This window comes from Lygodium microphyllum, chromosome 3 (genome assembly GCF_053477565.2).
Source record: "Lygodium microphyllum isolate KBCC chromosome 3, Lygodium_microphyllum_v1.1.10, whole genome shotgun sequence".
NCBI classification, from domain to species: Eukaryota; Viridiplantae; Streptophyta; class Polypodiopsida; order Schizaeales; family Lygodiaceae; genus Lygodium; species Lygodium microphyllum.
The window spans coordinates 87411480-87436754 of NC_141137.1; positions in this window are offsets into that span (position 1 = coordinate 87411480).

Below are 25275 nucleotides of genomic sequence, written 5' to 3' on the forward strand. Positions count from 1 at the left end.
TTTAATAATTTTTTCATAAATAAATATAATTTTATAATAAAAATTATACATAGATTAAACAGGTATTTCAAAAAATTTGATTTTGTTATTTGCAATGTGAACATAGACTAGCTAAATTAGTTCATTAAAATAACTAGTTTAGATGCTTCTCAATGTGAAAACAATTTTCTGCATGTAGCTCAAAAAATAATTGGTTCAAAATTACTTGTAGTTTGAACATAGTCTTTTGCCCAAGTGGTTCAAATTGTTTAGAATGACTATAGTATGAAAATAGCCTGCTTATTATCTAGGTCATAGATTTCTAATTGAGACCAATTGTTTTGAACTAGTTTGCTTTGAGCTAGCTCACTACTTGGGAAAAAAGGGCTTACCGCACGTTGATTCAATGAATGAGCATTGCGAAAGGGACTTAGTCAATTGAAGATTTAAGAATTAGGTGCTTAAGGATTAAGAGACTTATTTGCAACAAACAAGCAATGATAATCTTTAGCATTCCAAGTACTTGATTATAGTTTTTTCATATTTGTTTTTTATTGAAACCCACTCTACTACTTATCAATTTTATAAAGACTATGAAGCCTTAGCATCAAGGCATAAAACTTCTTCTCTCCTCTATTTAAAAGAGACTACTTTTCAACAAGCAAGCCCCCTACTTTGTTAACAAGTTGACCCCTTGCTTTCTTAAAAAACAAGCTACACGTGTGCTTAAGAAGCCCCTCCATGCTTGCATATATCATACATGGACAAAATCTTTCTTTGAGCAATATGAAAACCCAAATGATTTACATTTTTTCTTGTCACTATTGGTTGTCCAAATACTTCAAAGTCAAACTATGGAGGAGGAAGCTCTGAAATTAAGCCTTAATAGCTTCCTTAATCAAAGCACCTATTGGACTTAATATAGAGAGTTCGGTGATAATAGTTATATGTCTTTCAAAATGAATAGCAAGCACCAATGTCATGGTAAAGCTTGACTCCTTGTGCTTCAACCACAAGCTCCCATGGATAACACTTTAATAGTAGTTGAGGAAAAGCTATGGTGGGATGTGAAGTTAGTGGTGGGGAGAGAGAGAGAGAGAGAGAGAGAGAGAGAGATGTACTCTTATTCTTCATTATCTCTTTACTTAAATATTAATGTACAACTAGGTGCTCCACACCTAGCTTCTTTCACCGCTTTGCACCAATTTTCTTTTAATGCCTTGCATTGGGGTTCAAAGGACTAGTTTTAATAACAATCAAGGGAGTTTGCATCCTAATGCACATTTTATGTGGCAAGAAGGTTCATGGTTGGTTGAGATAAAGAAACCAACCATGCATGTATATATGTATGTGACTTTTATAAGTGTATCCCTTTTTCTAGTCTCTTGAGCTCATCATTTTTCTCTCTCATCACTCCTTTATTTTTTGCTCTCCTATCCCTTCTCTCTTCTTCTTTCTTCTGCTTCTTATATATATCACACACACACACACACACACACACACACACACACACACACACACACACACACACACACACACACACACACACACACACACACACACACACACACACACACACACACACACACACACACACACACACACACACACACACACACACACACACACACACACACACACACACACACACACACACACACACACACATGTGTGTGCTTGTGTATGTGCATATATATATATATATATGTGTGTGTGTGTGTGTGTGCTTCCATTTGTGTGGTCTAATAAGTGTGCATGCCCTTTCTTCCTCACATCATTTTTCTCTTATCTTCTTTCTTTTTTTTTCCTGAGTTTCTAATCTCTCATCTTTTTACATCTCATATATTTACAAGTTGTTCCCAATTTCGTATGCATATGTAAATGAGTATGCATGCATGCATGTGTATATGTATATGTATTTGTGTGTTCAATATATCTTTCCATTCATGTGGTCTCATAAGTGTGCATGTCCTCTCTCTCTCTCTCTCTCATGATTTTTCTCTCATCTCATATCTTTTTTTTTTGAATCCCTCGTCTCTCATCTTTTTTCACATCATATATATGCATGTTACATACACGTGTATTTCATAATGCTTCTAAAATATGCACCATCGATGGATATTTCATAGCAAGTATCAAAATTTTGCAACGGTCTAAATCCACCCCCTTGAATATGCATCTTGAGTCAATGCGACCATCAGATTTACAAGACGCATTGATTTGAGTGGCACCAATAATTCAAGAGATGGAAAAAAGGCTAAGAAATGCTAAAGTTTGGAACAAAAACCGTTAGAATAAGGGGAACTCCCAAGCCTATGCAAAAAGAGCTCAAGGGCAGTATCACCCAAACAACGCAAAGAGATCCAAGTCAAATGCAGTGAGGAACTTTGTACCCATAGGAAAAGACAATGAGGCTCCAAGGTGCTTTTATTGCAAGGAGCCATGACACTTTGAGAGGTATTGCTTGAAGTTTTTCCCAAACAACCACCAAGGGCAATTTTGAGGGCGGCAGAACCAAGCTACCAAGGGGTAAAGTTGCTGATGATAAAGATCCTACAATGGAAACTGATATAAAAAGAGCAAGAGTACATGCCACTCTCAACAAGAAGGGTCCAAATTTCCAATTATTGATTATCCAAACGCAAGCAAATTATCAAGGTAAACCCTTCCAAATTTTAATTGATTATGGGAGCAACCATTCTTTCATATCACCAAGATGTGCAAAAAAACTAGGCAAAACACTATTCTTGTACCTAGATTGCTTGTGGAGCTAGCAAATGGCAAATAAGTTCTTTCAACATAATAGACTAACAAGGTAGAATTTAGTCTAGGTGACAATTCTTCCAAAATGAGTTTTTGAATTATGAACCTTGTGGCTTATGAATGTTTGTTGGGTATAGATTGCCAAACAACACCTATATTGCCATGGAAAGGGTCAAATTACATTTCGAAACCTAGAAGGGGAACAAGTAACCACTCACAGAGAGAAGTAAAAAAACCTAAAGTTTAGCTAGCTAAAGCTTCACGAATAGTGAAAGGTTTGAAGAAATGATTACCCATTTATCTAATTAAACTCAACAAGGCCCATCATGATAGTGAATCCAATGACAAACTATCTTGGCTAAAATATTATGTAAATGTTTTTTCAAAAGACCTAACAGAGCTTTCACTAACAAGAGAGGTAGATCATGAGATCCAACTCATTCCAGGCATTGCTCCTATAGCCAAGTGACCCTACTAGATGTAAAATCTTGAAGCCATTAAGCTAGAAGAACAACTCAGACCAAGGATATATCTAGCCAAGTAATTCACCATGGAGAGCGTGAGTATTATTTCAGAAAATGAAAGATGGAACACTCTCCATTTGTATTGATTACCGTGGATTGAACTAGGTGAAAGTGAAAAATAAATATCCAATCCCTAGGATAGATGAGTTGCTTGCTCGACTCCAAGAAGCAAAGATATTTTCAAAGATTGATCTTAGATTGGGCTACTATCAAATAAGAATCAAGGAGGAAGACATCCCTAAAATCGCATTCAACACAAGGTAAAATCATTATGAATTCATTGTGATGTCATTTGGATTAATGAATACCCCTGCCACCTTGAATAGATTGATGCGAGACATTTTCAGACCTTATCTTGATGATTTCATCCTTATCTTTTTTTATGATATCTTAACATATTCCAAGAATGAAGAAGACCATGAATCACATTTGTGAATAGTTCTTGAAACAATAAGATCTCACAAGTTGTTTGCTAAAAAGAAGAAATGTGCTTTCTTTAAAAAGTAGGTCGAATATTAAGGGTTCATAGTGTCAGCAGATGGCATTTTAGTGGATCTAGCCGAGGTCAAATATGTACAAGATTGGCCATCCCCAACAACGGTCAAAGAAGTGTGAAGCTTTCTAGGAATAATGGGTTGGTATAGAGTCTTCATTAAAGACTATGCCTCGTTGCACCTCTCACTGACCTGCTCAAGAAGTAAGTCACCATTATATGGACATCTATCAAACAATCCAGCTTTGAAAAGCTTAAGTATAGTTTGGTAACCACACTTATTTTAAGGCTACTTGACCTAAGTAAGGAGTTCAAAGTATACAAGCTCCCTTGCATTGGGATGTGTGCTTATGCAAGAAGGACATCCAATAGCCTATGCTTCAAGGAAATTAAAGATCCTTGAAAGGAACCATGCCACACATGATCTGGAATTAATTACTATAATTCATGCCTTTAAATTATAGAGACATTATGTGCTTGGTAATAAGTTTTCCTTAGTCACTGATCACAAAAGCCTAAAGTGGATTTTCACTTAGCTAAACCACCTCAACATGAGGCAATGCCGATGGATCAAGATTTTGTAGGAATTTGATTTTGAAATCAAATATAGACCAGACAAAGAGAATATGGTTTTGGATGCCTTAAGTCTTAAATCATTTCTCAATAATCCAACCCTAGAGGAACTCTCTATGATAGAAACTCTTGCTTGTCAAGATTGTGGGAGAGAAGGAAGGAGTCTCGCTTGAAGCTTTCTTGCTTGCACAATGGGGGAAGACACACACGGGTGGAGGCTGAAAACAGTTTTCCTCTTCTTAGTTGTGTAAGCCAAAAGAACTCAAGTACAAAGAAATAGAAGAACCCTATATATGGGTCTCAAACCAAACTCAACTAACTAAGGTGGCATACTAACTGAGCCACGAACTAGAGTAGATAAGGATAGCTATCATGTAGCTATTATTCATGGGCGGTGTACCAACCGCGTCTGCAACTGACAAGTCGGTGACATAAATATACAACGGTCACCCTGGCGTATCACGAGTGGAGCTCGATATCTCAACACTCCCCCTCGAGCTCAATCCCAATTCCTGCACACCAAGCAGGTCTCTGAACTTGCGCAGCTTCTCTGCGCCCAATGCCTTCGTGAATATGTCAGCTACCTGATCCTCTGTGCTGACATAAACTAGATCAATAAGACCTAGTAAAACCCTCTCTCGCACATAGTGATAATGCACCTCAATGTGCTTTGTTCTAGCATGATAGACTGGGTTATTTGCCAAGTGTATACTACTCATGTTGTCACAATAAATGACAACTGGTCCATCTGTAGACTGATGCATATCATAAAGTAGCTTATGCAACCAAGCTACCTCGCATGCAGCCATTGCTGCACCCCTGTACTCAGCCTCTGTGCTCGACAAAGGCAACTGTAGGCTGTTTCTTGCTGCTCCAAGTGACTGCAGCACTCCCAAAAGAGAATACATATCCACTGGTAGATCGTCTATCAGAAATACTACCAGCCCAATCAGCATCAGTGTATCCATGCAACTGTATCTGAACCCCAGTCTCATAAAATAGTCCACACTGCAATGTGGACTTCACATACCTAAGTATGCGTCTAGCCGCATCCAAATGTGGTTTCCTTGGAGCCTGCATAAACTGACTTACCAATCCAACAGCATAGCTCAAATCTGGCCTGGTAATAGTCATATAAATCAAACTTCCTACTATGCGTCTGTACATAGTAGGGTCTTCTAGAAGCTCACCTGCATCTGTGCTCAGCTTCACATTTTGCTCCAAAGGAACTGAAATAGGCTTACAGCCTGTCATCCCATATTTGGACAGCATGTCCAATCCATACTGCCTCTGCAATAGCTGTATCCCACTTGGTGATCTAATCACCTCAATGCCCAAGAAATAACGCAGCTCTCCCAAATCCTTCATCTCAAACATCTGCTTCAATAGCATTTTCACATGAAGGATATCTTCATCACTGTCACCTGTCATAATCAAATCATCAACATAAATGACAAGCAGCATAATACCTTTCTCTGTTTTTCTCACATAAAGTGAGAAATCTGCCTTGGAAATCTGAAAGCCAATAGTGATAAGATACTGTCCTATCTTGTCAGACCATGCTCTAGGTGCTTGCTTCAAGCCATACAAGGCTTTCTTCAACCTGCAAACAAACTCAGGATGAACAGCATGCACATAACCTGGTGGCTGCTCCATATAGACCTCTTCTTGCAAATCACCATGCAAGAAGGCATTCTTTACATCCATCTGATGTAAAGACCATCCCTTTGATGCAGCCATAGCAATGACTGCTCTTACGGTTGCCATCCTTGCAACCGGACTAAATGTTTCTTCATAGTCAATGCCATATGTTTGTGCATACCCCTTGACTACTAATCTTGCCTTGTATCTGTTCACAGAACCATCAGCATTGTGCTTCACCTTATAAACCCACTTACAGCCAATTGCATTCTTACCTTTAGGCAAAGGTACTAACTCCCATGTAGCATTTGCTTCCAAGGCATCCATTTCTTCATCCATGGCTTTCTCCCATTTTTCTTTTCCCATGGCTTGCTCAAAAGATGTGGGTTCTGGTTCCTGTATCACTTTGACCATATATGCATAGTGAATGGCTGTAAATCCATCATATTTCAGCCTATCCACAGGATACCTAGCTCTTGTAGACCTGCGCAAAGTAGGTTCACTCCCAGGTGCTCTCAAAACATCCCTGGTCTTCCTTACTCCAGGTGTAACAATAGAAGGAATACCCAACTCATCATCAATGCTCTGCTCTGAGCCACTGGATTCACCATCCACATAAGAGTGACCTGCATTCACATCAAACATGGGCTGATCAACTTTCTCTTTTCCTTTTCGTGATACCTGCATACCACTATCTGCATTGCTTTGAGAAGAATCTCCTGATCTCAATCTGCCTGTCCATGGCGAAGAATGTGAACCACTGCTAGAGGACGCTCCAGGTCCACTAATATTTTGTGACTGCTGCTGTGAATTTTGTGCAGCATTACCATTTTGTGCATCTACATCATCAATCACATTTACTGGTTTATACCAGCTACTCATCTCATCAAAAACAACATCTCTGCTCACTGTAAACTTACGAGTAGAAGGGTTATAGCATCTATACCCTTTTTGCTGCAGAGAGTAACCAATAAAGATGCACTTCTCAGCTTTTGGATCCAACTTGGATCTCATCTCATCTGGCACATGTACATAGGCAATGCAACCAAAAATTTTCAAATGAGAAATATCTGGTTTCCTACCAGTATACCTCTCCTCTGGAGTCATTCCATGTATTGCTGCAGTGGGAGTCCTGTTCATTATGTAGACTGCTGTAGCAACTGCTTCAGCCCAATAAAAATCTGGCAGGTCTTTTTCATTGAGCATGGCACGAGACACCTCTCCAATATGTCTGTTTTTTCTTTCTGCAATTCCATTTTGTTGTGGGGTATAACTGCATGAATATTGCTGCTTTATGCCATGCTCCTGCAAGAACTTTGCAAACTCATTTGAGAGGTACTCTCCCCCTCCATCTGACCTTAGGCATTTTATCTGCAAGCCTGTTTCTTTTTCAACCATAGCTTTAAGAGTTTTGAAATGCCCAAAAACTTCACTTTTCTTTTTCATAAAATACACCCAAACTTTTCTGCTATAGTCATCAATAAAACTGACAAAATAATGACAGCCTCCAAGAGATGCAGCTTTAGTTGTCCACACATCAGAGTGAATTAATTCCAATGGCTTCTCACTCTCTTGAACATGTCTAGGAAATGGTTTCCTTGCCTGTTTTCCAAACTGACAGGCTTCACATACCTTATGCATTTCTGCAACCTTGAATTTGGGCAATCCTGCAACAATATTTTGGGCCTGCATTGATTTAAGTCGCTGTACATTAACATGACCAATGCGTTTATGCCAGATATCAATATCTGCAACTACACCGGTCCCATGTGCAAACATTGCTGCACTCAATTCAGACATGTCTGCATCCAATGTAAACATTCTGCCCTTCTTCTTTCCTTTTGCTATCAAGCGACCTTTATTTTTCATATCCTCAACAAAGCATCCATGAGGATTAAATCTGACCTGCAAGCCCTGTTCAACCATTTGACCAACTGAAACCAGATTCTTGGTGATATTCGGGACATGAAATACATCGGACAGGTATTTCTTTTTCCCACCCTGCATAGACAAGGGAATTTTTCCAATCTGCACAATAGGATGTGCAGTATCATCACCAGTCTCCACAAATCCTGGTTTTTCCATTTTCCTTGCATCCTCCATCCATTCTGCATGACCTGTCATGTGGTTTGATGAACCTGAGTCAACATACCATACATCATTGCTTTCTTCTGCACTTGTCATAGAATTGTTCATATGCTGCACCATGAACAAATGCTCATTTCTGTCATCACCCTGTCTACTAGAAGATGCATAATTCCCTTGTTGCAGTTTTCCATTCATGATGTCATTCTGCTTTTTATAGCAGTCTTTAGCCATATGACCCATTTTACCACAGTAGTAGCATTCAACATTACTGTTTGCATTTTGGCCTCTTTGCCATCCACCACGACCTCTTTGGCTCCCCCTGCCTCTAGAGTTACCACGTCCTCCTCCATAGGACTGGTTTTCTTGAGTTTGCTGCATATTCTGATTTCTGCCACGGCCTCCAAATCGGCCTCCTCTACCTCTGCCTCTACCTCTTCCAGCATTTGAGTAGAAGACAGATTCTTTTGAAGTTCCTCCTGAAGAAGATGCACCACCATTTCTCTGTTCCTCAGAAATTAGAAGAGCAATCAACTCCTCAAAATCAGGAAATCTTTCACGAACTGAAATGGATGTCCGAAACTGTGCATAATCCTTTCCTAGACCATTCAAGGTCACGGAAACTAAATCATCATCTTCCACTGGCGACCCAATGGAAGCAAGTGCATCTGCAATCTTCTTCACCTTCATGTGGTAGTCGTTGATGCTCATACTTTCTCTTTGCACATTATGCAACTCTTGCTTGAGCTGCATTTTCCTGGCTTGCGTATTTGTGCTATACATTTTTGACAAAGTATCCCATGCCTCCTTTGGCGTACTTGCATCCTGAATATGCACAATCATAGAGTCTGAAATACTGATAGACAGCCAATACATAACTTTCCTGGCTCTCTCATGCCATGTTTTAAATGCCTGCATTTGTTGTTGATTGGGAACATCAGGAAGAACTGGTTCTTCTTCATTTCCTGCAACAAATTCCCAATATCCTTTTCCCATAAGGAAATTCGTCATTCTAAACTTCCATGCCTGGAAGTTGTTCTTGTCAAGCTTTTCAGTGACAATCTGTGAAAGAGAATCAGATGCCATTACAGAAGACTGCAAAAAATTCTGTCACTGCAAAAACCACAGCTTCAGCCTCACAAGGGCAAATCTGCAAAACTGGCGAAAGTGGTATTTGACCACACAGTCACTTCCTAGTGACGATTTTGCATAAATAGGAACCAAGGATGATTCTGAAACTCCCAATGTCTCTGCGCACAAGCATACGATGCAATTTCTACAGTAACTTTTCACCGACCTGTAGAACAGTGGTCGCACAGCATAAAACTGAGCCTTTTCTTGAGTGCGTGCAGAAAACTTCCGTCTGCAAAACAGGCCCCGAAATGGCCTCAAATCAAAAAAACAAGGTCGCCGAGGGCTAAAGCCCCTTCCCGCAGCATATACTGCCCTCTTGCTTCACCGCGAAGGGCGTCTCAACCTGAGACAATGCACTCCTGCAATTTCCGGCTGTGCTACCTGCAGAGATCTGCTCCCAAAACAGGAAATGAAAGCAACACTGCTCCTCTTACCAGACCACCGCGAGCTTGGCTTGCTTTCTTGAGCTCCTTACCACGAACAAGGCTCTGATACCATGTCAAGATTGTGGGAGAGAAGGAAGGAGTCTCGCTTGAAGCTTTCTTGCTTGCACAATGGGGGAAGACACACACGGGTGGAGGCTGAAAACAGTTTTCCTCTTCTTAGTTGTGTAAGCCAAAAGAACTCAAGTACAAAGAAATAGAAGAACCCTATATATGGGTCTCAAACCAAACTCAACTAACTAAGGTGGCATACTAACTGAGCCACGAACTAGAGTAGATAAGGATAGCTATCATGTAGCTATTATTCATGGGCGGTGTACCAACCGCGTCTGCAACTGACAAGTCGGTGACATAAATATACAACGGTCACCCTGGCGTATCACGAGTGGAGCTCGATATCTCAACATTGCTACAATGATTTCAATGCCTAGTAACCCTATCATAGAAATGGCCAAAGAAGAAGTAGTGAGTGTCCAGGCTATCATAGAATGCTACGAGAAATCCACATTAAGAATACAAATCCAAAACTCAAATCAATACTATATTAGAGAATTTGGTAACCTCCCAAGTTCCACTCTCAAATTAGAAACAAAGATTTGACCATGTGACTAAATCTTAATCCATTTTTTGAAGATGGAACTTGGTACTATCATCTATATAGTGTCTAGAAAAAGTTTCACCTTCAAGGAAGGGGGTAACAATTTGACAATGTGACCAAATATTGACCATCCTATAAATTCCCAAATTATATGAAAATTTTCAAACTCCCTAATATAGTTTTAATCTAAGTATCATGATTTTTCCATAAATAAGAAGCTTGTCTATTTCAAGACAAGTCTATGTATTCCTGCAAGTAAGGAACTTGAGAAGAAAATACTCTAGGAAGCTTATGATTCTCCATTTTCAAGACATCCTGGATATGCTAAGACTCTTAATGCGGTCAAAAAAAGCTTCTACTAGGAGATACTCAAGGGTGATGTACTTAAGTATGTTACTGATGAATTCCTAAATTGCTAGCGACGAATTAAAGCTGAATGTGTCAAGTTTCCAGGCATGGTCCAACCACTTGACATCCCTCAAATGAAATGGGAATACATCAAGATGGACTTCATAGTTGAATTACCCCCTACAAGGAGGATATAACTCAATTATGGTAATCATTGATATAGTGACAAAGGTTACACACCATATTCTTGTAACAACCAACTACAAGACTTTCGATATTGCTAGAATTATCATTAAGGGTTTTTTTTTTAAATTACATGGATTACCCTAGAGAATCATTGGTGATTGTGATTCTCTCTTCACATCAAACTTTTGGAAGGGTTTTTTTGAAGCTTTAGGAACGCAGCTCTGCTTCAATATTGCTTATCATCCCCAAATCGATGGTTAGACAAAGCAAGTCAATCAAGTTATTGATGATATGCTTGGAGCTTATTGCAAAAAGGAACCTAAGGGGTGGATCCATCACCTACCATTATAAGTTGAATTTTCCTACAATGCATCATATAATCAAAGTATTCAAATGACTCCTTTCTAGGCATTGTATGGGCAAGGTTGTCTTATGCCATTAAGTTTTTCTAATCCTACGCTCTATGTAGAAGCATATAAGCAAATGCTGAAAGAAATGGATTAGCATAAGTAAAGGCTATAAGGCAAGATAATCAAGCTATCAAGGACCGATAGAAAGCATATGTTGATCAACGAAGATAAGAACACATTTTTCAAAGAAGATGACATGGTTTTTATTCGAGTTCACCTAAAGGAAAGTTCCTTATCTTTGGGAGAAATCAATATGCTAAGTCCTAGATATTATGGGCTGTATAAGGTGCTAAAATGTCTAAGGCCTAATGCTTATAAGCTAAAACTCCTTGGCAACTTGAAAGAATTATGAAGGTTGTGAAAGCGAGAGCTGCTAATCACGATGTGAGTACAACCTCCACAAACAAAATGTCAAGTATTGGAATTACAAATGAAGTTGTGAATACCAATAACAACCAAGCACTTGTCGTAAATCACCAAGTGCCATATTTGACTATTATTTTAAATATTAAATACAAAAAATAAATCACCATCTCACAAATTGGTAAAGAAACATTGCATCTGTAAGAGTAGGATTTTTCCATATAATCTCATGCATAGAAAACTTTCTAAAGAAAAAATCTTAATCACAAATTCAAAGGATTAATTTGGATTACAGGAGATGTACTAAGAATAGGACGCATGGAAGTTACTACACTACTCGAAAGAATTTATGATTTTATTGTATCAAATAGGATTTACCAAGAACTAGATTCAAGGGCTAAGATTTTTGCAACAAGAAATATTGAAGTAGTTAAAAATTTTGAATCCAAATTGTAGTAAACTAATGGAACCTTTGATCGATAAATGCTAATTCCTTGAAAACTCTTGAGATGGAATTATTAGAATACTTTTCATAATAAAATATCCAAGGGTTTTAGATCTAATGAATTATCTTTAGACAAGGACCTACATAATTCTATTAAGAAAAAAAAGAAAAAGATCATCATGAAAGTTTACTTATAAAAGTCCTTTAGCAATCTTGGAAGGATTGATGGGTTGTTTGAACTTTCGAAGATGGAAGTTTTGAAAAATAAACTCTTGTTAAAATTTATATTGGGCTAGATTCCAAGGGAAGGAGTAATCCGAGAGGATTATTGGAAGCTATTGCCAGTTATGCTAAAGTTTAGCCATGATATTCTTATTCTAGGAAAAGGATTGTCTTGGAAGGAAATTCATTAAAATTGATAGGAAAAACCTAACTTGCATCATTTTAGGGGACTGAAATGGGATTTTGCCTTACAAATAGAAGGCTCAATGTGCTGCACACCCCTTCATCTCCCATTCTCTTTGAACCAAGTGCTGTGCAAGTTTGATTTAGTTCCAGTAATCTTGTGAGAAGTGGAAAATCAAAGTATTGACACTATAGCTAACCGATAGGTGACTCAAAAAATATTAGGAACCCACAACCTAGGTTGATCCTCATGGGAATAGTCCAAAATTTCCATTGCGAGGTAGACTCAAGCAAGCTTGGATAGAAAACTGTGAGGTATTCCTCAGAGTCGCAAATGACATTGTCTAGGATAGCTCTTGATGGATTGCTAAGAACATGTCAATGAGAAAGCGGCTCAGGTGGGCACATCACACTAGCTTTTGACCATTTCTCTTTCATTATGTGCTTCATCCATTGATGTTGGCAGTTGCTCTTAGTTGTTGGCTCTTGGGTTTTCTCATGGTTGATCATGGTTTGCTTGTCCCCAAGTGTTTTAGTCATCACTATTGTCCTCATTGCTTCACCTTTTAGTCTAGTTTTTCATTTAGGTTTGTATCTTATTTATTGAGGGGGAATTTGAGTTTTTTAATAGCAAAATAAAGGCAGTCCTATGGGTGGCTTTGGTAAACATACTAGTGATTTCCTACTTAGTACACTTGTGCATGCCACATAGAATTTGGCATCCATAGATGTGTTATGCTAACTCTCCATCAAGATTCTCAGCTTATACATGCTAATTCTCCATCAATGTTCTCTTCTTTAAGCTTTGGATTATTTTCTTTGTTTTCTATGAGTTTGTTGTTACTTGATGAAAATGTTTTAGAGGTCTAGCTTGTATCCTTGGCACCATTCACTAGATTTGTTTCTTAGAAAGTGGTCATGTTAATTAGTTTTATCTCTTTGTTGTGTGCTTGAAGAAACTCCTTAAGCATCGCCTTGCCTTCCTCATTAGGTATCTCCTTGAATTGGAGATTTTGTCCTTGCCATTCCCTTAAGGATTGGTGAAGTTACCCTTAGAAAAGTTGTGATTATCCTCACATATGGGAGTGCCAAATGCATCCTTTGTGCTATTTAGTCATTCTTGCATTTCATTATTTGTTGGAAAGCTTGATTGAAGAGGATATCACAGTTACCTAAGAGAGAATATGGCCTTCCTTTATTAGGAATTGAAATTTTTCTCATTGGCATAAGACCCAAGCATCCTAGGTTAATACATTGAAGTCTCCTCCTTTATTGATAAGAGCATCAGCAATATGCCACTCCTTAAATTGCCATAAGTTTGATCCTATGATAGGTAGGTGGTATGAGTTCTTCATCTTTTAGACCCAAGTGTTCCAACCCAACTAGTTGAATGTGAATCTTGAATCCCTACTTATATTGTTAGATATTGTGTGTGCATCAAAATCATGGCTCATTTACATAATACTATTTGGAAAGTGTTCAAGGTCAGGGGTGCCATCTTTGTGTTTTTCTTTTGATGTTGTATCTTTAGGTTGAGTATGGTACAAACAAGACATATAGGTGTTCCTATGTGGCTTAGTAGTGCTTGATGGCTAGTGAGGTGCTCTAAGGTCTTTGTTTTCCTATGTTTGGGTGTGGGGTCCCCTTGTTCTCAAATGTTCTTGGCCTACATGTTTGCTTGATTGGCTCAAATTTTTTGATGTCTCTTTTAAGCTATAAGTCCTAGTTCATGATTTTCTTGCTTCCTAGTTAGGTTCTTAAGGGATTTCTATCATCTTAGCTTACCTTTCCCTTGTTTTTTTTTTTTTTTGGTGATATGTTAGACCCTTGTTTGGCTATGTATGTTTTGGTTAGTTTCAATTTTTTCTCACTAGTGATTTGCAATTTGGTCCCTGTTTTTTTTGTCCATTTTTCCAATTACGGCTCGCAGGTTGTTTTCTCCTTTCACATTTATTTTCAACCTCTTTGTAAAATGGGTTCTCTTGCAAGGTTAGTAATGTGAGCACTTATTTTCCCAAAATTTAATGATAAGTGAGTGTGTGTGAAAATAAGCTTTTGCTTTTCTCAACCAATGTGTTCAATCACAATTAAGTGCAAGTGGCTTAAGTGCAAATTATGCTCACCTAGGCTTTTCACATTCCAATCAATAGTGTGTCTACACAAATTTTTTTTGCAACATTGTGTCTTTCTTTAGTTCTAGCATGATGTTCCCTCAATATAGTGTGGTCTCGGATCCTTTAGTCTTAACTGGGTAGGTCCTAGACGCAATGCAAGTTTCCTAAGGGACATTGGGTCTGCTATTGGTAGAAAATCATCAATTATCTCTACCCCTTGAGAAAATCATCAATGGGTAGAGAGGATAATGTTGAGTGAGGCTTCAACATTTGGTAATTCCCAATTGACTTATTGGTTGATTTTCATCTATTCAAAGAGAGGGAGAAAGATAGATAAGTTGGAGCATCAAAACAGAGAGGGTAGTGAACCCTCATCATCTTCATTATTCATTCATTCATTTGGATAACACACTCTAACTTAATCACTAAATACAACTGAAGAGATAGGTCACTAATTGGCCTCACATAGACTAACCATGAATCACTTAACTCATTTATTATGTCACTCATAATGGTACCAGCTAAGCTACAGTTATGTACTACACAATGTTAGTGTATGCTACTAAGCTTGATTATCAACACTCCCCTTCAAGATCAAGTCAACTACTATACTCCAAGTAACTCCCTGAAGTTAATGAACTTATCTTAACCAAGTGATTTGGTAAAGATATCAGCTACTTGATCTCTAGTCTTCACATGAATCAAGTCTATCTTTCTTGCAAGCACCATCTCCCTGATAAAGTGAAAATGGACTTCAATGTGTTTGGATCTAGCATGGTAAATTGGATCCTGTCCATGCAATGTGACCTTCCTGTCCATTTGTATACCCAAGTTATTTAGCAATTTGAAGAGCCAAATTGCATCACATGTAGCTAAGGTTGCACCTCTATGCTTTGCATGCATGATAGAGAGAGAAACTATAGGCTACTTTTTGCAACTCCACCTAAGTATACTGCTTCCAAAACTGAAGGCATATCCACTAGTGGATCGTCTATCATATGAATAGCCAGCCCAATCAACATCCATATAAATGACCAAGAATACATAACCTATCTCTGTCTTCTTAGTAAATAGACTATGATATGCATTTTCCATCTAAGATCCAAGTTGCTATAAATACAAGTTGATCCAAGTATTCCATGCTCTCAGTCCTTGCTTCAAACCATAAAGTTAATTTTTTAGCCTACATATATGATTTGGATAATTTGGACGTATATAACCTTAGATTGTTCCATATACACTTCCTCAATCAAATCCCCATTCAAAAGTTCATTTTTGACATCCATGTGCCAAATTTTCCATCCCTTAGATGCTCCTAAAGCAATAACCATTCTCATAGCTGCCATTTTAGCAATTGGATTGAAAGTTTCCTCATAATCAGATCCATACTGTTATGCGTATTTTTTTCTTCAAGAAAATTGACCAAGTGCCAAGTGTCATTTTCAGCCAATGCAACATATTCTTCATCCATAGATGCACACCAATTTTTAGCACCAACTACTTCACTAAAATTTGTAGGCTCTTTATGGCCCATCACTTTAGTCATGTAAGCAAAATGTCTAGTTGAATATGCACTATAAGTCTGTTGAGACTTCAAGCTTGTGTGTGTGACCGATAGAGTCTTAGCTGTGTCCAACTGTATCAGCAAGTGTGGGACATAATAAATGTGTGGATTAAGGCTATGTGTGAATGGTCTTACAGACCTTAGCATGTTGTATTCACTTTTAGATATATGGATTATGGAATAAGAGAAATATAGTGAGTGTGAGCATACGACTCCTCTCTATTGCTCCAACTCTTCTCTCTATCTCTCTCTTCTAACATGGTATCAGAGCCATCATGAATGGGCTCTCTGGATTAGGAGGCTATAAAGAAGACCTAAAGAACTTAAAGGCTAGAGTATCTAAGAAGAGAAGCAGCCTGCCATTGTTTCTTGAAGGTACGCATTGAGACATTGAGTTTGCCATTGTTATTGCCATTGGTCAAGCAGTGTCTTTAGCTTTTTTGGGAGCTTTCTAAGGCTTCCTTGAGCACTTGTAAGGGTGGACCAGCTAGTGTGATTGCACCTACTGTCCAAACTGCTTCCTATGTAATATTTCCACACAATTAAAAATTTGTTAGTTAGTTCAAAAGTTAGTCAATTAATAAGTTAGTAAGATTACTAATTAAGAACTAACTAAAGTAAAAACTAACTAACGTTAATAATTAATTATTTTTATTTAATAAAAAATATATATTAAAAAACCAATAGTCGTAATCCAACATTTTTCTCAAATTGACAAGGACCGTAGCCATCCTTTCAGAGCCAATGGAACCATTGGATTTATGTTTTGAGCATCATATCACTTATTTTTTCAAGATCCCCTCCACAAAGAGCTATTTTTCTCAACCACAGCCCCTCTTCTCTAATTCACTGTAAATATGAGGTATGGGGAGAGCACAAGGATATCTTGAGAGGCTACGAGAGAGAGAGGTAGAAGAATACCCCTCCAAGAGATTGCAAAAAGGAGCTTGAGAGAGGGAGGGAGAGAGAGGAGTTACCTCGAGAGGCTACAAGGGAGAGAGTTAGCTCAATTCCCCCTATCTCATGATCTTCGACTGGGCCATCTTCTCTTACACTCTTCCATCTCAAAATCTATTCCTCTCTTATCTCTCAAATCTACTTGTGGACGATGGCCCCCAAGCAAAGAATGTCGCATGCAGATGGAAATCCTACAACCAGCAATGAAGCTTCATGTGAAGGCATCACTGTCAATCCAACTGCAGTATGAGTTGTAAGTAATGTATTTACAAATTGATAGATGCTTGCTTTGATTCCCGTATGAGATACGTTAGGTCCCACACTATGATGCACGAGTATAGGTCATTGAAAATGATAAATTTCATCTCACCTACTCGAAAGATGGATCTTGCAAAGTGCATGTATCAAGGGAAGTCAATCGCACCTAGTTGCATATGGCTTATTTGTTGATAGAGTAATTACAAGGAAGAATCAGTCAAGGATTCTGCATTGATGGGACCTGAAATGGGCCGGCACCACTGGCTATGGCACTAGCCGGACCTCATGCTCATAACAGACAAACACACCCTCATGGCCTTGTAGACCAGGAGCGTCTATCCATTGCTAAAGGACAAACTTCCCTAAAGCCTAATCTATGCGTTTATAGTTTTATCGTTTTGTAGTCCAACGTTTCCCTTTCTATAAACTCCACAAAGGGAGAACCCATACACATTGGCAATAAATACCACGATAATCACATACATGGGAGGCAACCTCTCGGTAGAAACACCGTGGCCCCACTACAGCTCTCCTACATCACAGGGATTAGCCCCTTGATACGCTGCTTAACATATAAAACAAACAAACAAACTCCACTCTTCATTTTGAAAGTAATCCAGGAGATATACCATGCTTCCTCACCAAATAATCCCCCAAGAACCGAACGTCTATCCTATGGCTTAGGATGCCTTTTCACACTCAACGTAGGTCATTGTTATTGAAAACAGGTGCTATGCATCTAGGTTTTTTATTCTTTGATACCATGGTTTCATGCACATGCAAAGGTGAAGGATTCTAAAGTGCTCAAACATCATTTTCAAATCAGAAACGTGCTTTGTGCACAACCAAGCTTTTAATGCTTATTCTCTAACCCGTTGTGGTGATGAAAGGATGGCACTGAGACGATACTCATGCTACTATCCTCTTAATCTAAATAACCGAACTCTATGTCATGGTATGCATCAGAAAATCAGCAACAATCAATACGCAAATCACACCATTCAAACCTCCCAACCCCCTACGTTTAGGCATTGCTTTCGTTGCATAGGTATAGAGGTTCATTTTGTCGTATTTTGATGTATAGAAAGTAGTAAATCACAAACTTTGACAAAGAGATAGGGAAAATTGAGGCTAAACCTCATGCTTCGCCACTACACACATTCACAAACAATCTTTATATTTTTCCTTATTTTTCCAAGATGTATTTCTATTTTTTCCCTTATTTTCTCCATTTTCTTGATTTATTTAGCAATAAAATATACTATTTTCTGGTTTTTCTTATTCCAATTACTTCAGCATACTAACATTCACTTTATCTTCCATATCCCCCCCATGGGAACACTTTTTACTCACCCGAAACATAAAAACTACCATTTTGCTACTTAAAAACCGAATTTTGAGTTTACGGGATTTAAATAAAGCATGTAAATCATTGCAAAACTAAGATTTTTTTATGAATAGCAATTACTCATAATTGCAAACAGCCCACAAACAAATTTTCATCCAATAAGAACATAATTATCATCATAAACTATCAAAAATCCTTCATTTTCTTCATAAAAACGATCATACTATGTTTTTACGTAACCTAAGACGCCTTGAATGACTGCATAATTAGTAGAAGGAGCCTCTATAGCTCTCAATCCAATGCTGTACTTCAATCTTGAGCATCTCCATCAATTTCCATTACCATTTTCTTCATTCTTCCTCCCAGATTCCTTCATCAAGATGGCACACATGAACAGCCCATAGGGAAGAGAGAGAGGGAGGAGAGAGAAAGACTAGAATCTATTCTTCCCATCCAGGTAACCATTCCACATGCGAAGGGCGGCAATAAGATCAGCAAAGAAGGAGAAGTTCAGTCCCATTGTCCATTCCATAGCTTCTTCACAGCCACACAATCATGATGTGGAGAGAGGAGGCGCAAAAAATGGCCATTGCCTGCATGCCATCACGCCATGGTTTTTCACATTTTTTCATCTCCTATGGATAAAATTTTAGAGGGGGGTCCAACTCCAAAGCGCACCACCCCTTTTGGTCACAAACTTGTCCACCTCTTCAAATCTTGCCTATTTTGTGGCCACTTTCTCGTCCGGCATCCGATTCAAGCTCTGAAAAATCCTCGGCATTCGACTTGACATCCCGCATTGACTGGCAGCTCCTAACATCCTGCACGGGTAGTCGAAAAAATTATAAAAAATCCACAAGTGTCGTTCGAGTGCCTTTTGAAAGCTGTCTTTCACTTGGTGCTTAAAATCGTCCTAGCTGGAGCTGCCGCCTTCGATGTTAAATATTTTTCCCCTAAATTCCAGATTTTTTGGCAAATTTTAGGTACATCCCGGTCTCAAAAATCCGCTCTCATTGGCGACCACGGGATAGGGCGACCACGGAATCCCACGACAGATCTGCGCAAAAAAACCAAAGGAAGTATCAAGCTGATACAAAATAGATACATACTAAAACACAGCACAATGCTCACCCTACCCCCTAACAAAACCAAGGCATGACATCCACAAGGAGTAGGCCTAGCATAATCTGATAGAAGGTCCTAAAACTAGTCACTAACAAACTGCTCCAACATGGCCAAACTAAAAAGAACTATCAAAGAGGTTGCCCTAAGTGGTGGTCTGAACTACCTACCTAACTAAGGACAACACAACCAGGAGCTCCTACTAGATGAGGACTCCTATAGCCTAATCAAGAAGTATTTTCTTTTAGCACATTTCTTCTTTTAGGATTTTATTTCCCCATACTCGGGCATGTAAAAAGGAGGAAGCTGAGCGTAATGACCCAAGGAGAACAGGGCATCGGCCTCAGGTCCTGTCTCAGTACCCAAGAACCTACCAAGCCCTCGCAAGGCGACACTTAATCATTTTCTAACTCTCACTTTTATTTTCGCTCCAACCTTCCTTACCTTCTTTTCCAGCAAGACGTCACCCCTTGGAAGACAAGGCATCGGCCCCGGGTCTGACTCGTCCCCAGGAACCTACCAGGCCTTTGCAAGGCGATGATCAAATACTTATAAATCTTCATTTCTTTTCTTTTCTATTTTTATAGGGGTTAGAACCCCTTTTTACACAGCTTTGTATTTAAGATATCCAAGGTTTTTCTGCCTCTCTATTATCATCATTTTTCTTCAGCAGGCTTCTCTAACTGCCTCACAACTAACAAGAACTCCTAGAACAGCTTCCTAGCAGGTTAGCAGAATAGGGTCACTAGAACTACCTTCTGAAACAGGTCTTTCGATACCTTGCAATGTCTTTACAGGAGGCAATGACTACTCAGACCTCCCCTCAGACAAATCATACCTAAACCTAGGACTTCATGCCTTGGACGCCGGTCCCCCACAAGAAAAGAAAATCCCCTATAAGTACACAGACACATATAGCATAAAACATGGTACTCGAAAAGGAGAAATATCACCTGGATAGGGCCACAAGAAGCTTCCATGCGACAAAGGCTCCTTCCAAGCTCTTCTTCGAACCTGTCTAGCATAGAACTAAAACAAGAAACCATTTACCGCACCCGTACTAAACAAACGACTGGCCCTCTTGGCCTAAGGAAATAAAGCACTTTGCTACAAAAATTGATCGGCCCTCTTGGCCTAATGAAATAAAACGTTTAAACCTCGCCGAACAGGCCCTCTTAGCCTAACAAGATAAAACAAAATAGCACCTACACATCCCTCCCTGAAAGAATATAGATATACAATAATAGGCTCCTTTCCAAGGAGGAAAAATAAATGCATAAGGTTATGACCCATCCCTCCTGCATATATAGCAAGAGGCGTACGTGTTATATATTTGCTTGTGAATCCGCAAACTGATTCTAGTAACGTGGAATCAATTGAAGCGACACTCTCTCAAACTCCTCAAGTAGGGTCATCGCAGTTTGATGATACATACAAAGAATGGGATTCCGCACTGTGTATGTCCCATCTAGCTGATTCAGGATCAACTGGGAATCCCCTTTTACTAACAACCACCGAATACCACCTTGTTTGGCAATATGTAGTCCCATAATCAAGGCTTTATACTCCGCCATATTGTTAGTGAATCCTACCCCAAGATAAGCAGCTAACTTCATCGTAACTCTACATCGACGATCTCGTATTACTACTCCAACACTCCCTTTTTTATTAGGGCCCCTGGACGCTCTGTCAAAATATAGTGTGTACGTCCACAATGGGTTTACACAGCTTGCCATCAGGAACTCCTCTATTCGTAATTATGATAGCCAAATTTTAACATGTTGAGAGGATGAACTGACGGCTCCATCCCACCTTCTTTATTAAACTCAATAGGGATACTTGTCAACAGTCGTAGGCAGTGATGGCAGAAGACTTTGATCTCCCACACCAAGGTTTCGTCTTCTTGCTCAATCACTTTGTATCCTTTGCTCCACCCGATAAGTTTCCCCTGATGGTATCTCTGCTCCAGATATGGGTGCTCCAAATAAGGAATTAACCGCCCCATCAACCAGCTTTAAGCTCTTTTGCAGGCCTCAAATCAGCCCCAACATGGACCTGCAATGCATTTTTTCGTATTAGCATACTTAGAAATAATAAGGTTTAATCTTATTAAAATTAACCTTATTTTTAAATTCTACTCCCTACAGATCAGCTCTAGTAGAGTCGTAGACTTATTTTTCCCTATCCTGAGAATCTTGTAGGGGCCATCCCATCTATGTTCCAGCTTCCCTGGAAACAGCTCCCTACGCGCATCGTAGTACAAAACTAATTGCCCTTTTTTAAATGTATACTTATTTGCTTTAAGTTCATGCAACTGCTTCATCCGACGTTTAGCTACCTCCTGGTGTAATAAGCTCTACAATTTCAGTTCATCCAGGTGGGCTATAGTTGTGAAACATTCAAAGAGTGAATCCTCATCTCCCAAAGAGTGGTTAATTGCAAACCGTATGGTTGGCAACTCGATTTTGAGGGGTAACATACACTCTTCCCCATAAACTAGTTTAAATGGAGTATGGTTGGTAATTCGCTTGAACGTTGTATTGTACGCCCATACTGCCACATACAACTTACTATCCGAATCTTGTTTCTTCTCAGAGACTATTTTAGACAAGATACCCACAAGCTGCTTATTAGTACTTTCAACTTGTCCATTTGCTTGTGGATTATAGGGGGTCATTTTATTATGCTTGATTTGCCAAGCTTCAGTCAGGCTTTTGATCACTTTATTCAAAAATGGGTTCCACGGTCCGACACTAGCTCCCTCGGTGGACCGAAACTGCAAATAATCTGCTCTAAAAGAAAACTTGCAGTCTCTTTTGCATTGTCCTACCTGATTGCCCATGCTTCTGACCATTTTGTAAAATAATCAGTTGTTGCCACTATAATGTACCTCTTCTGGGTAGTAGATGACAGGGTGATAGGACCCACAAAGTCAATGCCCCACTTCTCAAATGGAAGGATAGCCATGATAGGCGTAAGTGGACATTTCCTATTCTCTCTGCTGTCATATCTTTGACAGGTATCACATCCCTTAACGTACTCAAAGGAGTCTTGGAAGATGGATGGCCACCAATACCCAACTCTTAAAGCTTTCTGTGCCATCAACCGTCCAGCAAAGTGCCCTCCACATGCAGAGTCATGGCACTCTTCCAGGATGAAAGGAACCTCATCAGGCATCACACATCGGCTATAGATATCATCAACACCTTGCCGATATAGTGTTCCTGCAATCAAGGAAAACTTCAAAGCCTGTTGTCTGAATTTCCTCTTTTCAGATTTTGATAAACCAGCTCCAATCTCTCCTGTTGATAGATAATGTGTAATAGCAGCATACTAAGATGGAATAGAAGCTGTATCAATTTTAAACATTTATTCGATATCACTTCCTTCAGCCAAAGTCTCTTTCGGCTCCATGAAATCCACAAGGCATTCCACAATCCCCTGCAACCTCAGTGGCTTACTCTTAATCTCATAATCGAACTCCTGCAAAGTGATTAACCACTTTGCCAAACGATCAGGCGGTTGTAGCTTGTTCATAAGCAATCTAAGCCCTTCCGCCTTCGTATAGAATACTACCTTCTCATAGAGGATATAGTGCTTGAATTTTTTAGTCGCAAAGACCATTGCAAGGCACAACTTCTCCATATAGGTGTAGTTAATTTCCGATATTCCCAATTTCTGACTAGCAAAAGCTATCGGATGATACCACTTTTCCTCCCAGATTTGGGCTAAACATCAGCTAATACTATGCATGGTGGCTACTGAAAATATGTAAAATACCTCACCTCTTTTAGGTGCTTTTAAAACTGGTGCTTTTACTAGCTCCTGTTTCACATCCTCGAAAGCTACCTTACAAGGGTTGCTCCATACAAATAGACAGCTAAAGGATAATAAGTTCGTTAGTGGTAACGTCTTTTCTGCTAAGGCATTTATAAACCTCCGGTAGTACCCTACCGATGACAGAAAGCTATGTACCTCTTTCGGAGTGCGTGATGGACTCATAGCGACTATAACCTTGATCTTTTCCGGGTCAGTTGCAATCCCTATTGAACTGACCACATGGCCTAGCAATAGCCCATAAGACACTCCAAAGACACACTTCCGTGGGTTAAGAGAGATACAAAATTGTTTGCAGTGATCAAAGCACTTTCTTAAAATAATCAACATCCTTTCCCTTACAGTGGTTGCCCCCAAGTCATTGATAAATACTTTCAACTCATCTGGGGAAATGTCACCAAAGGTCTTGTCTGCCGTTCGTTGCCATGATTCAGGTGCATTGCACAAACCAAAGGCCATCACATGGTACGCAAAAGTACCAAAGACAGTAATAAAAGTTGTTTTTAACTTGTCCTCTTCTGTAATTGCCATCTGGTTGTATCCTGCAAAGAAATCCATAAACGAATATATTTTCCTACTCGCTAATTGATCCAAAATCTGGTCAATAAATGGCAACGGGTAGTAATCCTTAACCATCTGCTTATTCAGCTCTCTAAAATCTACACATAGTCGGATTTGATTGTTTTTCTTCTTCCTGATAACAATTGGTAAACACCATTCCATGTGCTGTACAGGAAAGATTAAACCAACTTTCCGTAACTTCTATAACTCCTCAAACAGCGGGGCCCTCAATTCAAAAGGCATACGCCTTACCTTCTGACGCCCAAGACGATTGCCTTCTTTTACAGGAATAGTATGAATAGCCAAGATGGGAGGAATGCCTCTCAGCTCATCATAACTCCAAGCAAAGATATCGCGGAATTCTTGAATCAAGGACACATAATCCTCTCTTTCTGCTGTATTGAGCATGGAACCTAATTTAATTGGCCACGAATCATTCGGCGTGCCAAGGTCTAACTCCATCACATCTTCATCTCTTATCCTATCTTGTGGCTTTATCAGCTCATGTAGAGTTATTTGATAAATATCCTCTGTAGTGGACCCCTCTCTAGATTCATCACTGGATGACGTCTCACTACCAGATGGATCATCTGCTATTTCTAATTCAATAGAGGATAAAGGAGCTCTCTCACTCTAAGGAGACTCAGGGTAAGCATCGACTATTACTTGATTAGCACCTCTACCTAGAACCACTCGATCGGTGGGTATATCGACTTGGCAGTCTGTTCGTAAGATCCAAGGTTTATCTAGCAAGACTCGATAGCTAGGACGTGCTACAAATCTTATCACCCTAAAGTCCAAGAAGCATTCTACACTTGCAACTGTAACATGGACTTTAGTAACGCAACCTTCTAGTTGTCTTAGACTATCATTAGCCATTCTAAGAAGGGTGGAGCTATCTTTTTGTATGCCTAGACCCAACCTCTCCATCAACTCTGAACTCATGATATTGATGGAGGACCCAATGTCTACGATCACATGTTCTACTAATATTCCATCCACGTATGCTGGAACCCTAGGGCAATTATTTTTAGCATGATCAAACCAATCTTCCCCTAGTTGTGCTATGCCCAAAGGTTCTACAATATACCCAATACGCAGGATCTTCTTGAATTCCTTGCGTA